Below are 19,186 nucleotides of genomic sequence, written 5' to 3' on the forward strand. Positions count from 1 at the left end.
TTCTTCACAGAAATAGAAAACAAACAAACAATTGACAAATGACAACAATAACAATGACAGAAAGTCTTAATTTTGCCGGAAAAAACAAAACCCCATGATAGGCAAAGCAATACTAAAGTAAAAGAAAAACTATACTATAATTATAGATCCCAAATTTCAAGTTTTATTGCAGAAGTATAATAATAAAATCTGCACAGAACTGGCACAAAAATATCATTCATTAGTGAAATAAAAATGAAAAGCCACATTGCTACCTTCATGTTATTTTTGGCAGAAAGGTCAAATGTGTCAGGAAGTTCGATTTGTTCCTGACACTCTTTCCTCGCACATCATTTCCGGGCTCTACATCTTAGTTTCTTCTTCGGCTTGGTTGTACAAATGCTTACATATCCCTAAGACATCAGTCAAACTTTGGTCACAATATTTTCTGTGGCATAGCCTTGACTGAATATTTTTTTCTGGCTACTAGGAAAATAAGCACAGAATGGAGAGGCAAAATGTCTATTCACCTCCTGAGAACTACACTTGAGACCAAACACTAGATTCTCCATCACTAAGCCCGGCCACTCTACTCAACTGAGAGTAGGAAAATGCACAGCAATGAATGTAGCTGAATCTAGAAGACAAAGATTAGTGATATTTGAAATGCGGCAACGACAACTTTCTAAGTTACATGGAATAAGAACAAAGTTGAGAGCTGAGGTTTGTAGAGCAACCATGGGCAGATTTAGACTGACTGATCTTAATTATGGGACTTGTCATGCTCATTCTGTTTGGTATCGAGAACATCACTGTTGCCAGGAGTGCAGGTGTGATTTCATATTAGGATGTTAATGACCAATTTTGTGATTCTGGATTTTAAATAAACTAAGGGAATTTTAGGAAAAATTGTTGTAGGAAGAAACAAAAGGAGTTGGATAAAGGATTAGTTCCTGGTTTGAACATTGAAGAAATTTCCCCAAAAGCAATGCTTTTTGTTGGTTTGTTTTAAATAACTAAGTGAAGAAATAATACTAGGAATTGCTTACAGTACAGTAATGGATAAAGATTCCCATGTATTAGACAGTTTTGTTGTATTTTTTGTTTCCAATCAGCCCAGGAAGCATATTGTATAAGATGAAGTATAAAGAATGCAAATTTATTCTTAGGAAAATAATATATTGTTAATGTAAGCCTTGCAAAACTGTCCGGCTGAGTTCTACAGGAGCAGGACCCATTCATTTAGTTAGAAATTCAGTCATTTGACAAATAAAATTCATGCTGTATTTTGCCAACACTATGTTAAAGTAGCATTCAGTTCAGAACTTTATTCAGTTTTTATTTATTGCTTGACAATATAGCACATTTCCCCAAATCCCTCTCAAAGGTCCCAATGACTTACTGGATTTCTGTCAAGCTGTAGAGTCTAACAAAAAGCACACAATATTTATTATTCCATGTTTCTATAAAATTTCACACTGTGCCACTTATTCTATAGTTTGAGCCCTGTTTCCTATTCATCTTTATTTTTCAAATGTCCTTTACAATTACAACAAATATGTTATTCTTCTGCTGTATGAAATATGACCTTTCAAAGGAACTTAACCCAGAAGTAGTATTATTATGACACAAGAGAAGTACAGAATAAACCTTAGGCTACCTCTCTTCTTTTCTCTAGGAAGAAGTTTGCAAAAAATACACACACATTGTTAATAAAATCATACCAATAAAAGAAAGACGATCACCGTTTTTAGTTCCAGTCAATATATATAATCCCATTAAATTAGAGCGTTATAAAAGATATGTAATATATAGATGAAACAAAGAATCTTTGGTTCTCATATGATATGAAATAACAATGGTTTTAGCTATAATTCAGCTATTAGCACTTAATAGTACAGAATATTTATAACAAACAATGCAATGAAAGTGTAAATGCGTTACGAAATTAAAATCTTGCTCACTCCCCCCACTCCCCTCCCCCTTTTTTCAACAACTAAAAAAAAGAAAAAAAGAAAAGAAGAAAATTAAAATATTATTTTAAGATTTTTAAAATTAAGCTAAACAGTCCGGAGCTAGCAGACTGCTTCTAATCAAGAAAATACATGTCAGTTTTGAAATAATATCATGCTACTGTGTGCTTTCTGGATTATATTTTAGAATGCTAATTATATCATAAAATGAAAATTCTTGAAATTTTATGCTTTCCAATTAGTTATTAAGTATTTATTTCTTAATAGTAAATGTTTCTAAATATTCAGAACCACAAACAATCAAAATACTCTAAAATAATAAGCAAACCAAAACAGTTCCACCAAAGTTGCAAGTCTTATATAAAATGTACTGTTGTTTTATATCAGCCTAAAAAAAGAGTATTACAAGAAATTTTCATTTATCATATATGCACTTGGATCTTATAAAGTGTTGTTAATGTTGAGAAATAAATTATATTAAATGTCCTGTCATCTCTTAATACCCTGACAAAAAGGAGGAGGGAGAATTGCCTATCAACCCTTTAATTATCTGCAATGGGAATGTAAATATTCAGACTTTGATGAGGTCTTTGCATTTTGACTTTAAGTAGCACATTTGCAATTCATGAATCCACTTCTAATGCTTTGTAATACCTAGGCAGTGGTAAAACATTAAGGAATAATGACTTCAAAGTTGGAAGACCCACAAAATAAATAAACCTTAAGGTCATTTTTACAATTTGAAAACACATTATGTGAGTGTTCTTCGTTGGCTTCAGCATTACAAAGCATTACTAATTAATAGGAACATTATTTCCAAAGTGGAATGCAGGAGGAGAGTTTAGACAGACTAGCAAAGCTTAACAGAATTGGTATTCGCTTCAAAAAAGAAATATAGCAAGTGTATTTTACTAGACTCTGATCCAAAACCCACAGATGAATTGCTGAGAAAACCCAGCATGTGCGACGAAGTTGTTTATTCGTCATAATTGACACGGGTAACTTTGTAATCATAAATCTTTCTAGGCTCAACCAACACATACCCATAATGCTACTGGAGAGCACTTTTGCTTTATAAGCTGTTCTTTTAACAATAAACTCACAAAGGATAAATTCTATTCCCTTTAGGACTGCTACATAGCAAATTTTCTTTCCTTCACTAAATTGTATAGTGATGTGAATATATCATTGATTTAAAAGCATATTAAAAACAGGACAATACGCCATGTCATGCTCTTCACTATAAAATTTCAGGTGAATAAATTTAATATTATTAACATTAATCTTCATTTTCTATAAAATGTTGGCATTTACTCTGTAAAATGAATATTGTGAAATTCTGAATTCACAAACCACTTAGTTTAAAACTACTCTGGAATATAACAGTTTATTCTTCTAAATGATACATCCTTACAGGTTACAATATTCTAAATTGGTAAAAAATGCTTGGGAACTAATTATATACAATAGATTAGAATTGTTATTTCAAAATATCAAATAACAGCTATAGAATAGTCATGATTAAGTTGCAGCATAATTCTTCTAAATCAATGTTATATATCATTATATTTAATTGAGTTTTTTGATATTTGTCTTCCACATTATCATGAGATCTCTCTCATATGTATAATATATTTTGTTAAAAACCTTAGATATTTGGTGCTTTAAGTAAAACAGCTTTTTTGAAACCTTATAAGTAAAGTTAAAATATTTTTTATTTTTATTGATACAATACATTTGTGGCTAAAATGATGTCTTTAGGATACTGTGTGTATTGAGGAAGTCCACAGTAGATTGATGCCATTGACATTTCGTGGCCTACGGCAGCTAGGTTTTTTTTAGTCCTGTACATTTTCATACTGGTGCAGAAATGGATCCTAAAGGAATAAACACCTAGTTTTAGTTGGTGGGGCTTTTACTCACTCGTCTCTTCAAGTGCAACATTGTATATGAGCTTGCTAATAAAAGACATTGGGTTCAACACACTAGGGCACCGCTTAGTTTTAGAAGATGCTACCTAACAGAGAAACATTTTATTCCATAATCCATGACTTTTATCAAGCTGGGCACTCTGCTATCCATGAATAGGACTAACTGCCTCTGTACAGCCAAATGAAACTAAATGTTCAGAAAATACATTGCTGTGCAGGCAACAGACTATATTGCTGTTTCAACATTCTGAATTACGCAACCCAACAATCGAGGCATTAATAATGCCCTGTGGGTGCATAATAGGACAAAATATGCTCTTTATTCCACCCAAAAAGGTGCTGGAGAATACAGTACTAAGTTCTTGAATAAATCAGAACTCTCTTTACTGAATACTTTACTACAATAGAGTTTAAGAGTGGGTAATTTGTTCATAAAAACATCAAAACAATTAACTCGAGTGTTTCTAACCTAGAGGAATACTTGTCCTTGGAGAACACTGGATAGTTTCAGATATTTCTGGTTACGTACCCTCCCAAAACCAGATTGCTTCTGTAATTGAAAAGCTCATTGCTTTAAAAGCAGTAACATCTAGTAGCTTGATTTTGAGCAGGTTTTGCTCCGGAAGCAATCACTGCTGTGGCTTCATGACTTCAGCATTCCTGTCCTATCCAGAAGACACTGTTCTGACCAGGACTATCCAGTCTCTGGCTCAGCCTTATGAAAGTTGCCATATTTCTGATTCAGTCTTTATTAAAGCCTTGGAAGTGAGTGTAAAGATAGATGTTCCATTTGTGTATAAGCACTCCACACCCACACAGTCTCTGCATTTGATCAGTTAGGGGTACTACATCAGCCACCATCCTTTGCAAAAACCATTTTTTTAAAAAAATAATGTCAGAGATACTATGTTTACTGCTGAAGCTTTTGAACATCTCAAGATCATCAGCCTGGGCCAGGTTTATATTACCAGACATGTGTTCCCACCTGTAAAGTAGGCTTACAAAAATAAGAAAGTGTTTGCTTACATACAAATTATTACACACACACACACACACACACACATACACACACACAAACACACACACACACACACACACACACACACACACACAGTCATTTCAGGCATTGCTACAAGTTGCATAGCTGGGCAGGATTTTTGTTAACATTTTTCCCCTACAACAGCTTGCATACATATCACCTTCTTGTATTATAATAATGTGTTACCAGGGAGGAAACCTCTTGCTCAGCACTAGTTTCAATGTGAAAATAATAAACCATCAAATTCTGGTGGGCAATCAAAATCAGTGTCAGTAATCTATATAGTTTTAGGGGTCCTTGGGATACTTCTGACCCAGGATTTGAAGAAAGATATCTCAAATGTGGTTCTGTGATTTTGTTTGAAAAAATATGAATTTTTTTTGCAACTATAATGCCTTATGTAAGCTTAAACAAATGAACTCATCTTCATTACTATAAATATTATAATATATAGTCAATATAATATTATATCTAATATAATTATATAATGCATAATTATATTTTATATATAATATATTAATATATGCATAACACCACAATATAAATATCAATACACTAAATTTTATATTAGATTATCATAGCAATATATATTATATGTATAATTATATATTACATATACTATAGTATTATAGAAGATAATATACACACCATATAAATATAAAATACATTTTATATCATATAATAATAAAATTATAAACTATATAATTATATATTATACAATATTGTATCAAATATATAGAGATGTATACAGGATTACATAATGTTGTCTTATAACATGGGTTTTCACATGACATTTAAAAATACTGAGGGTGTTACTTTTCCACCCCAATATTCCTGTGTCCATTCATATTCATTCTGCCCACACTTAAATCTCTATCTACATTATTTTACACCTTCATCTCTGTATTCATGGTATTCTGTTTAACCTCTTCTTCCTCCCATTAATTTTCTCGTTCTAAGTTCGTGGATTCTACAGGTACTCTAATTTCAATATATAAATGTAAAAATTTGAAACAAGCATACACATATGAGTTAAAAAATTGTGACATTTGTCTTTCTGAGTCTGAACTACATCACTTAGTACTAATACTTCCACCTCCATGTATTTACCTGGAAATTTCACAATTTTTTTTGAATAACATTTGAGTGGGAAGAGGTTCATGAAGTTCACCCTTAAGTGAGGAATTACAGAAAATTGACGGTTTCTTGTGGATGGAAAGGCAGCTTTCTTCAAGGGTGTGGTAGGCCAACCACATTCCAGGAGATGGTGACACACCAGGATTTTATGGACAGAAGTAATCAGAATCATGGATGATTTTGATATTTTAATGTCAGGTTTGGATAATTCCCCATGGGAGGCCTTACCCTTTGGGAGAAGTGAATGAGGGGTGAGAGCTGGTCAGGGGCGAAGGCTGGGGAACATGGGGAGGGGTGGGTGGGAGAACTGTGGTTGGAATGGAAAATTAATGAAAAAATGAAGAAAAATAAGAAAAAAGTGGGCCTCTTGTTTTCTGAATTAATAAATGCAATATTTTTTGTTTCCTAACACTAATAGAGATTCCTTGTTATAATTTGGGTGGTGGTGGCACATACCTTTAATCCCAGCACTGGAGAGGCAGAAGCAGGAGGATGTTAATGAGTTCTAGGCCAGCCTTGTCCAGAGTGAGTTTCAGAACAGCCAGGGCAACACAGAAAAACTCTTTCTGGAAAAACAAAACAAAACAAAACAAACAAACAAACAAACGACAAGCAAAAAGAAATAGGTCATTTTTTTTTAAATTTATTTATTTATTAAGGATTTCTGCCTCGTCCCCACAACCGCTTCCCATTTCCCTCCCCCTCCCCCGATCAATTCCCCCTCCCTCATCTGCTCGAAGAGCAATCAGGGTTCCCTGACCTGTGGGAAGCCCAAGGACTGCCCACCTCTATCCAGGTCTAGTAAGGTGAGCATCCAAACTGCCTAGGCTCCCACAAAGCCAGTACGTGCAGTAGGATCAAAAACCCACTGCAATTGTTCTTGAATTCTCAGTATTCCTCATTGTCCGCTATGTTCAGCTAGTCCGGATTTATCCCATGTTTTTTCAGACCTAGGCCAGCTGGCCTTGGTGAGATCCCAATAGAACATCCCCATTGTCTTAGTGTGTGGGTGCACCCCTCGTGGTCCTGAGTTCCTTGCTCGTGCTCCGTCTCCTTCTGCTCCTGATTTGGACCTTGAGATTTCTGTCCGGTGCTCCCGTGTGGGTCTCTATAAATGGCAAAAATCAATGACAATACTGACACCGAGAGCCACCATGTCAGCTTCTGCATACACGACCTTCTCATTCTCAGGACTGTGTGCCCAGGTTTCCTCTGCCTGGGAGCTTGCTGCAGGGTGGTCACAGGCTCCTACAAGCAGAGGCACAAGACTTTTCTGTGAGGCCATTCTCAGAGTCCTAGAGAACAGCTTCCAGAGTCACACCCTGCCACCCTTGTTCCAAGGCATAACTCAGATGAACACTGCCTCATCCTTACCCTTCTCTTTGGCACCCTATCCCCAGAAGTGTTTTACAGTTTTTTCCTTTCAGAAAAAAAATTATTTCCATTTAAAAAAAAAAAAACAGAAAAATACTGACACCGAATGGTCAGTCCCAATGTATTTATAATTGTATGAATTTACATAACAATAATGAATGATAAAAGAAGTAACAATTTTGAAAGAAAGCGAGAAAGAGTATATTATAGGGAAGAAATATAGGAAGAAAATGATGGATTTACATCAATCTCAAAATAATAGAAATAAATGACAATTTGCATTCCTCCATTAAATTTTTTAAGTTATTATCGTAATTGTTTTTTAGAGAGTGTAACCCAGACCAATCAACTCTTCTTCAGAGGCACTGACAAAGGACAAGGGGGACTTTAGTTCTGTTTCCTTTTGCAGGAAGGCACTTGGCAAGGTCTGTCTGGAAGGAGAGCCTGTGCCACAGGTGGTTCAGTGCTGCTGCTTCTAGGGACCTGGCACTGCTCTGATGCCTGTGCTTACTAGTTGAAGGTAGTTATATCTGAGGTATCCTATGCTTTCTTCGTCAACAATTTCTGATTTTCCTCTCAGTTAACCTTGAGAGTTCTTCCCCTTGAAAACTGTACATATGATGTAGGCCCATATTTCGATATGGTGTGGCAGCCAGGCTCTGAAGCCATAGGTCCACCTGAGGTGGTAACTTAGACCTGCAGACAGGCTGTCACTGCCCTCAACAATTGCCAGGATGTGCCACTCCTTTCTCTTTGGTTATAAATGTAGACCTCCTGGGAAGAGGTGTTTGCCAAAGCTGGTGATTTAGTTGCAGGTGCTGTCCCTAGCAGGGTATCCCACGGAAAGAGAATATCAAAGAGGTATCCACCTCGGTTGAGTGGGGTGGGACTAAGAGATGTTTGATAATAGACGCGGGTAGATCTTCAAGATGGTGAGAAACCTGAGATGCCCTTCTGTAATGATGTTGTAAACTGTGTCTGGTTATTCCTTGCACCTCCGTACTAGTCCTGTTAGGGAAAACAGTTTTTTATGTCGGGGCCCATGGGCCCTGATATTTTGATGCTGTATTTCCTAATAAACGTCCTGTATATAAATCATCAGATTATTTAATAATCCCTTATCCCTTGGTAATCCTTTTGTTTTATTTCTCATCTCTTCTTTTCAGTCCCTATCATTCCACTCAATACTTTGCCATTTGGGACCCTTATTCCTGCTGGATCAGGTCAGTTTTAAAATGCTGCAAGAAACTTAAAAAGATATAAAATATATCTTGAAACTATATTTCAAAATTAGATTATTGATTTTCTAGCATGTCTATGAGTTCTATCATGTTTAATATTTTTAAAAATTAATATATGATATATAACTCCTTGCTTGTAGGACTAAACAGTCCCTATCTAAAGTTTCATTTTTCTTTCAAAGCTGGCATTAGGTAATACTTTCATTATCTAACAAGAAGATTACTGAAATAAATAATTTGCCGCGCACCATGCCCCCGTGTCTGCGCTGTGTGCGCTGGCACCCAGTTACCGAGCTTCAGGCAAGGGGGATGGAGGTTAAAATACACAGACACACACAGACAGAGAGAGAGCGACAACGGTCATCCTTGAATTCCCCAAGAATGCCCCCTTTATTGTGTTCAGGGGCAGATTATATAGAGATAGCCTCGCCCCAGACAAACCCACCAGAAACCTCCTGCCATCAGGAACTCCTGAAGGTCTCGTGCTCAGAGCAGCTGTAGGCACTCAGATCAGGGGATTAAAAGAAATTCAGGATCTGGGGTCTCACTGCTTCCAACAATAATTAAATATTGATTTATATCATTTAAAATGTCTGAAAAAGAAGCTTAACATCAAAATAGGGAGGGTTGTGGGATTCATACTGGGAACCAAGTTTCTTTAGTCTATATTTATCCAATCATTAATTAAAAATTTCTTTATGGATCTGGCAGTAAGAAATGCAGTACTTCCTTTTACTGAGGTTGATGAGAAATATTTTTTTTGTGTGTCAGAGCTGAAATTACAACTATTTTAGCAATGAAAACCTTTCTTTTAAAAATAATCCCACTTTTAAAAATGAAAACTTAGAATTAAGTTTTGTAGGATTTGCACAGCACCCACTGAATGGGAAAAATCAAATCCTCACCATTTCTATCTTTTTTAAAAAATAAAACTATTGGAGAATATCCTGGTGTTTTCTGTAGAATCCATACCAAAAAAAATGTGCTATTGCAAATAAAAAAAAATGGGTTCTAACACAGTATATTGTGTCTATAATTGGTAATTTATCACATGCTAGGCATGAAGCAATCACTTATTAATAGCAGGTAGTAAAAGTAGAAATTATATGTAGGACTTTTTATATTTTGGCAAAACATTCACTAATTTGTTCAATCAATGCTCCAGAGCTACATGAAATGATAGAGATTAATAAAGTCTTTCCAACCCTTCATATAAATTCTCTGTAGAAATTCTGGTTAACACACCCACTCTTATTCTCCACATAAAGTTCATTTGGATTTGCATTGACTCACCCACTGTTGTGTTTCAGGAGTAGCTAAAATGTCATTTATATGACAGTGAAATCATTGGTGGTGCATCTGAGCTTGTGGTGAGGTTCAGAAATATCATTCTAAAACTATACAAACCAAAAGGACACTCATTCTAGATGATGCTTATTTGTTTTTGTTAACACAGAAGGTATTATGTTCCGTCATTTTATTTTACTTTTCTTCCAACTGAAATGATACTGATCAATTTATTTTCTATACATTGTGAGAAGTATTTTGTTGAGTATTAAAATTTTCCAAAAAAATATCACTGGTTACCTGTTTCCCATTTGCTATCTTTCTCAAGCATTCTTTATTCTCATTCCCACTTTGAAATATAAGTGGCTTGCATGTATAGTTTTAGAATGACAATGATAGAAATTGAGTTACACCTTGCGGTAATTCCTATATTCACATGTTCTTACTTATTGTCAGACTTCATACCTAAAATCACCTCCAGAGTAAGGTATTTAGTCAAGCTAAATCCAACTACCCTGGCTCTAATTCAGTCTTTTATCAGGTGACCTCATTTTCTAAACCCTTGTATGTTGAAGAATCATAACCATGCATGCACACTTTCACAGACACACAGACACACACAAGCAGGCCCACACACTCATGCACACATCACATAGGCAGGTACACATAAATACAAACACACATACACAAACAATCCAAAATATATAGAGCATTAATATTTTCTATATTTTTATAAATTATAAAAACGCAACAGAAACAAATGCATTTGAATTACATTACTATGGATAATTTTCCTTTTTCAGTCTTATTTATTGGTGAGCTCAATTACACTGGTTAAATACTATTTAAATGTTTATTTGATTTTCTTTCTTTTGTAGTAAAAATAATAACAATTTTAAGCTGGATGCTTCTATCTCTTAATGACTCAATGAAAAGCAGTCAAGGACCAACAGCACAGCAAAATGATCGCTATACCACCAATGCTATAAAAAGACCCTTAAACACTGTAACAAAAAACTAGTTTGCTTTCTTTTCCTCTGCCACTTTTGTGTCATGGGACTTAACTTCTCTCCACAAGAGAGGGTCTTTTAAGTATGTGGTAGTAGGTCTCTTCATGGTTAAGAAATCTTCTTGTCGAGGAAAGAATTCTAAATCTAGTTTGCTTATGGGATATAATGCAAATGATGAGACAGAAGCCTTGAAAACAGCAGATGGAACGAACAGGCATTCCGCCAGTTCATTATTGCTACCTGCTAGGCCTGGGGGAGTGATCCTGTGATCTCAGACATAGAAGTAAATGGATCCATGCTTTGCTCCGTTGTTCTTTTTAAATTGACCTGGTTTCTAATGTAGCCACGAGAGGGTACATTTTGTGTGACTACATAAGTATGTTTGTTTCTTAACTCTTGCCAGTGTAAAATAGAAACCAGAATGAGAGAAAATTTCAGGCCACTTATGATTTTGTACCAATGGAGCCTTAATCTCATGTCTCTGACAATATCTCTTCTAATTCAGTTATATACTCTATTTGAATTTGCTGACCAGCAGCTATGGAACAATGAAAGGATCCGAAAGCTGTTTTATTTATTGCCTCTTTTGTCCACATATGAATTTTGATAAGCTGCATTGAGGAAGCGCAGCTGGCTGCTAGCAGACTCTGCAGGAGCAGGCATCCCTCTGTTCTGAAAGTAGCACAGGTTGCTGCTGACAACCTGTAAATAGATGGTAAGGTAATGCGAAACACAACATTTCACTTACTTCTATTGTTTGTAGCCTCTGGGCTGTATCTTACCCTGAATTCCACAGCATAAACAAGCGATAAACAGCACCATTAAGGTTTTGAGAATTTCACAAATCAACTTAGCTTTCTCTTAATAGTCTAAGCAATATAGATGTTTCAACTATTAAAAAAAAAAAGACTGTTCTACCATTTCTTTAATTCCATGCTACTTTTAACTACCAATGATATTACTATGATAGATTATGGTAAATGATCTCCTTTTTCCAGTATTTATTGTTTCTATATCACCTTGCTGCCCTTCTGACATTGAATCTATTCTTTTACAAAGGCAATAGTACACAGACTGCAAGGGAAGCCTCAAATACCTTTTGCATATGAGGCTTACTTTCTCTTTCTTCAGAGGAATACTTTATAATATCACTCTGGGAAGAAGCCTTGGCCGTATGTTCTTGGAGGAGAGGCCATGTGGAAGGAACCCCAGCCATCCTGGCCGGAATAGACAAGGCTGTCATCAACCAGCCAAATCTCGGCAACTTCTCAGCTAATTGGGAAACACGAGTGACTCTAGCCAGATTGTCACTGTGCATGCCACCTGGAGACTAAAGAGATGATAAATAATTATCACTTTTAATCTCTCAATCTTGTAGAACTTTAATGTGTGTCACAAGAATGTGATAGAATTCTGTGGAAGAAAAGAATTACAAATGTCAGTTGTTTCCATTTCAGGTTTAATTCAATCAAAGACGAATCATAGTTTTGAGATTCTCTGGTAGAGATATCTCAAACTTTGATTTACATATGACAAACACTAAAATGAGTATGATTATCAAAAAAAAGGGGGGATTCTGAATTTACAGCTTTCTAACACACATCTTAGCACCGTGGTTGCACTCTATCATAAGGATATGACAAGTAATTTGTTATTATGAGAGTTGCTTGTTTGTTTCCCTGGCTGCCTGGAAGCTCAGACCCAAAATAATCACACAGAAACTATATTATTTAAAACACTGCTTGGCCTATTAGCTCTAGTTTCTTATTGGCTAGCTTTTAAATATTAATCTGTGTATCACCACGTGGCAGTGGCTTACCAGAAAAAGTTTGGCATCTGTGTATGGTAGGGTTACATGGCTTCTCTCTGGCTCTGCCTATCTGTCTCCCAGCAATAAGTTTAATTCCCCCCCCCCCCGCCTGCCTACCTAAGTTCTGCTCTATCAACAGGTCAAGGCAATTTCCTTATTCACCAATGGTATTCACAGCATACAGAGGGGAATCCCACATCAGTAATTTCTGAGACCCAAATGATTTCAACCAGTTTCAATAACTAGTGCAAATCCATTTCACCAAATGTTTCACACCACTTTCACACCAAGTTCACACACTGTTTAAGTTCCTTACTTACTCAGTATTGTAAGACATTGAGGAAGTCTTTTCACATTTCCTAAATAAGTCTTAATAATTTATTTTTTATACCACTGTCCCTCATATTCTTCACCCAAATTAAAACTAAAGCTACTCTATCACAGTTTATCATCTTTCTTCCATCTTGAAAGTCTTGTATCAAGTTGTATGTGAATTAGTTTCTGATACAGAGTAGCAGAAGTGAATGCGCATTGCTTTTTATCATCTGAAGCTCTTACCTCTAAATCCTCATAAGTGAGCTCACATGCTGGAGTAGCTGCAGAAACCAGCACGGTAAAATGGGGCTAGGAGAAACAGGAGGTAACAGTAAGGTACAAATGATCTGATGGACGGACTGAGGGAAACATGTGTACTACAAGTAGAATGAGAAAAATAGTCAAGAGGGATAGAGATGAGAAAGGAGGTAAAATAACAGCACGAATGAAAAAGTCATGTGAAATGATACAATTAACGATCTTTCCAAATGTCACTATAATGCACACGAGTGTGTATGAACACATATACGTAGTTTAAATAAAAATTTTTTTTCAGCAGGGAGGGCGATGTTTCTTCTAGTAGTAAAAGATCAATAAAAACATAAAAATAAAAAAAAACAAGGGACAAAAAACACTCTTTTAGTTGTTGGACAGATTTTTCTAAGATTATCTCAATATGCTACAGGCATATTATTATGTCCCTTGGTAGCTGCAGTTGTTGCACAAGGGTAGAAGTTAAGTTCATATTGCTGAAGAGATCATGGACTTCAGACACAGTGCTCACACACCTCTGAGTCAGAATTGACATGAATACCCCATCTCTGAAGACTATCATGATACCAGAAGTTATTTTACAAGGAAGATAGCAAACAACCCTACCGAGCTAAGATACCTATGAATTAGATCAACAAAAGGTCATGGCACTATGAGCTTTGTGGTACTCTGGTATCACCCATACCTTGACAATGAGACAGCTGTCTCATTGGAGTTATGATCTGTGAATCAAGAAGGATTACATGTCTGGTACTGGAAACCCAGCTAACTACTCAGCACTAGTGAAATCATGGTTATTACAGGGATCTACACTCAATATTTCACGAAACAAGCATAATACCTAATGACCATCTATAAATATTTGTCCTTATAGCCATAGACAAGTACTTAGCCAAAAGCAAGGAAATGTCTCCTTGCAACAATAAGTGGTCACTACAGAAAACTACAACAAATCAAACTGCAGAGTTGTAGTTCTCAATTTCAACAGATATATCCAGTCACAATTCCCACATCTAAATCTCTGGGAACATTTTAAAAGAGTAGAACATGTAAAAGCTTAAGGATCAGGGAGCTTGCTGTGAGATTGTGTATGCTAAGAATGTCAGAGTTATATCAATAAAGTTTTGGCAACATGACTGTCTAAACATCAGTTGACCAAGGACAACAAGAACAGACAAGATAAAATGGACAGCAGAAAGTTCAGGTCTGAATCTCATGTACAGAGAGAGCTTGAGCAAACTAAGGAATTCCGAGAGTAGAAGAAATAGTCTTCACCAGGAACGTGCACACTAATTAGTTATCCAATACAAATATTCAGCCCTAAAATTATTCAACTCTGATTATTATTGTATAGAATTAGCAGGTTGTACTTAGGTGTTTATATGCATATGTGTGTATCAACAGACAATGAAAAGAGAGCGCCGTAACTTTGAATGGGCACATAGGAGAGTTTAACGGTAGGTAGTGAAGGAGTAAATTGTTTAATTAGAAACTCAAAAATATCAGACCAGCACTTTATTGACTATATATAATTTACTATCCTTTATTATTAACACTGAATCATAACACCACCCATCTCTTCTCTACTTTGAATAGTTCCCTTTACATGTTTTCAAACATAACACAAACAGGAAGTAAATTCCATAACATAAACTTCATAGGGATCATATTGTGTGCCTTTCAGAAGTTGTGCCAATTTAGTTTTATATCTAACTTGAGTAAAGGGCATTGGCTCAACAAATTTTCTTTGATCCAAATATTTTCAATGCTGATGACTCACAAATCATACTGTTCATAATTTAGTACTATAGAACTTTGAATGATATATGGAATTGTTACCTTATTTAATTTTTAATTTATACCTATATTAAGGTGACATGGTTTCATATTATAATTTAGTAATGAATAAAAAAGTAAATTAAATTCTTAGTCTTCATGGAATAAACATCGTGTATAACCAAGTAGTGAATGTCATTATTGTACTGTCTATAGCTAATCCAATTCTATTTTAGTTATATTTCTTCCTTCTAGATTTGTTTTCAAGCAATCTGCCATTTTCATAAGTAACTCATTTCCCTTAGTATCTAAACATCCTAAGTTTTTTTCCATATATAAATAAATAATAACATTTATATCTCAAAATACTCCATGAAATTGAAATTCTCTTAGGAAGAAAAAAGTAAAATAAATATTATTTCTTATTGAGAAAAGAATTAATTTTTAAAAATTATTTTTTCTATAGTCTTATTTCTATGCTTTTAAAATTCGTTTATAGAAACATTGTTTTCAGTCTTATTTATTTTTATACACTGATATTTTTAAGTACTTGCTCTGAGCATGTTGAATCCTTTCATCTTTTGTTGTTCTGGTGAGTATGTAATGATCTTTTGAATTCTGAGTTTATGAGAACTTGGTTTATTTGCCCTGACATAATATCATCTAAGTATGTTTGTTTATCCCTAAACTCTTGTCTTGACCATTTAACCCTAAGTGACTCTGTTTTATGTTCCTGTAATAACCTTTGCTAAATTTTTCCATAGAATTTCCATACTGTCTTTACATATAGCCCTGAATCTGTTTGAATCCCTTATTGAAATTCAGGCCTGTGACTGGTTGTAATATTTTACATTACTCAAAATGTCCTCTACCTGGCCCATCTCAGATTTTGTATTATGGACAAATATTCTTTGGGGAAAGCTCATATCAGTAAAGATCACAGACAGAAGTGATATGACTAACTTATATGTTTTTAAAATTACAAAGAAAATCATTTTGCCCATTAAATTATTTTATAATTTTATTGTATTTAATTGGGACAGAATCTAGTGATTCATGTATCCTAAGCAAGAAGTGTACCTTTATCTCTTATTCAGCAGCCTTAAGGCTTGAAATATGTGTTTAACACCTACCTTATAAACATATCACAACACTAAATAAAATTGTATTTAGGAAGACAAGCCAAGTGCCTTAAACCAAAAATAGGATTAAAATAAAAAATCTTCTTAATGTGTAATAATTTTGTTTTTAATGATGTTGTTGCAAATTGTCTATGCTGGGAATTACAGCTTTAGACTCCTCCTATATTATTTTGCTCTCTGAAAAATTATGTGTATTAAATCAAATAACTACAATCAAAATGTCTATTACAAGATATATATTTACCCCAAACAACATAGATTTTTCTGTTGATATTATATAGATATAGATTATAGATAAAAGATGATAGATAGATAGATAGATAGATGATAGATATAGATAGATAGACAACTAAACTAGATAGATGGATGAATAGATAGATGATAGATGATAGATAGATAGATAGATAGATAGATAGATAGATGATAGATAGATAGATAGATAGATAGATAGATAGATAGATAGATACAGAGCATGCAGACTGGTAAGACAGATAACATTTTTAACCATGCACAAATAATGGGTACACACAACGACAGGAAAGCTGAATTAAGCTAGGATTTTCCTTTCATTTCCAAATAAAGAAATAATAATGTAAAAATGTAAAAAGATAGGTAGGCATTTAGATACTGGGTAAACTTATTTCTTTTGTCTCAGAAAAGGTGCTGTAATACATTGAGTCTGCTTCAATCTTGCCTGCAGCTAAACAATTGTGCAATAATGGAGTAAAAGTGTAACCCTTTTCCAATAAATTAGCAGCCATTCTGATTTACCCTAAAAAAAAATAACAATGGTTTGATATGATGTCTACATCACTCATTGAAATATATCAACCTTCTATTGTCTTAACAGACATTGATTATTGTTTTTTAGGGCCATCAAATCTAAATTATAAGTTTACATATTATTTATGCCACTTGCCATGTTGACATTTTAAGAGGGTATATTTAGCTTTACCAAATAACTAGTATTCTACTCAATTATTCTGTTACTGGAGGTTTAGGGTAACAAGAATGATCTTAAAATTGTATTTATTTCAGTTCCACAGAACATTTTTCTTACTTGAGATCCAAATACAATCAGTATACTAAGTTCCTATCCATTAGAGATTTCTTATGAGCAGTCCTGGAGTGAATAAAGAAAATTACTTTCAAATTATTTCATAACTTAAATAATTCACAAAAGTTCCCTTTATATGACATTATTAAATCTCTACATATGTATGTATAAATAAAAGCTATACAATTAAAATTTTATTATTCAGGAATTCATGGACATTTTGTATAATGATATAATAGGTAGCACTCGGGAATTATCAGTGCATAATTTATTTATTACTTTTAAAATAGGTTTCTGTTTTAGAAAAGCTTGAATGTCAGAAGACATTATAGAGTTCTCATATTTACTCATTCACTCTTCCCTATTTGTAATATAATAGTATTATATTATTAGTTTTGATGAAGCAACATTAATTTCTGAGCTTATTAATGTACAATGTAACTATCTGACATCCATAGATTGTTTAGATTTGTGGTTTTTACTTTTATTCTATGACTAGGGAACTGAATCATCTATAAAGGTTCTGTTGCATGTATTCTCATCTCTTAGTTTTTGAGATATTCTTTGTTTTTAATGACTTTGGAAGAGTTATTATTTCCTAGGAATCATTTGTCATTTTCTTTCAAAAAACAGAACCAATGTTAGTATGTATCTAATATAGCCTTCTTTTGTTTTTGTGAGAATAAATAAATATTCCTTTATTTATCCACCCCACCTTTGTAAAGATAAACATAAACTCACATAGAAATCACAAACTCTAAGTCATAACGACCTGACTTGTTATTAATTCCGCATCATATTAATCTTGAAATTGTGAACTGCCCAGTAATGAATATTGTTCTATCATCTGCTATCATTTCATTTCCCTTGATCCATTCCCTGGTAATAATTTGAGCACTACGATCACCATTTCTTCTTATTTTTATTGTTATTTATTATTGAGACATGGTTTCTAGTAATCCTGATTTTTCTGTAACTTGCTCTCTAGGGCAGCTCGCATCAAACTCAGTGTTCTACATACCTCTACATCTCAAGTGTTTGGATTAAAGGCAGGCATTACCTAGATCATCCTCCAAAATCATTCTTAATATCCAGATGTTTACTTATCAAGCAATGTGTAGGGCCAGATTATTTTATTTAAGCTCTAGTCTTATACAATTTTTTTTAAATTTATTTATTTATTAAGGATTTCTGCCTCGTCCCCACAACCGCTTCCCATTTCCCTCCCCCTCCCCCAATCAAGTCCCCCCCCCCTCATCTGCTCGAAGAGCAATCAGGGTTCCCTGACCTGTGGGAAGCCCAAGGACTGCCCACCTCTATCCAGGTCTCGTAAGGTGAGCATTCAAACTGCCTAGGCTCCCACAAAGCCAGTACGTGCAGTAGGATCAAAAACCCACTGCAATTGTTCTTGAATTCTCAGTATTCCTCATTGTCCGCTATGTTCAGCTAGTCCGGATTTATCCCATGCTTTTTCAGACCTAGGCCAGCTGGCCTTGGTGAGATCCCAATAGAACATCCCCATTGTCTTAGTGTGTGGGTGCACCCCTCGTGGTCCTGAGTTCCTTGCTCGTGCTCCGTCTCCTTCTGCTCCAGATTTGGACCTTGAGATTTCTGTCCGGTGCTCCCGTGTGGGTCTCTGTCTCTGTCTCCTTTCATCGCCTGATGAAGGTTAATATTCCTGAGGATGCCTATGTGTTTGTCTTTGGATTCACCTTATTTAGCTTCTCTAGGAACATGAATTATAGGCTCAATGTCCTTTATTTATGGCTAGAAACCAAATATGAGTGAGTACATCCCATGTTCCTCTTTTTGGGTCTGGCTTACCTCACCCAGGATAGTGTT

Source organism: Microtus oregoni, unplaced genomic scaffold (assembly GCF_018167655.1).
Source record: "Microtus oregoni isolate MIOR12 unplaced genomic scaffold, Mior012 000021F_ref0000039, whole genome shotgun sequence".
In the NCBI taxonomy this organism is placed as follows: Eukaryota; Metazoa; Chordata; class Mammalia; order Rodentia; family Cricetidae; genus Microtus; species Microtus oregoni.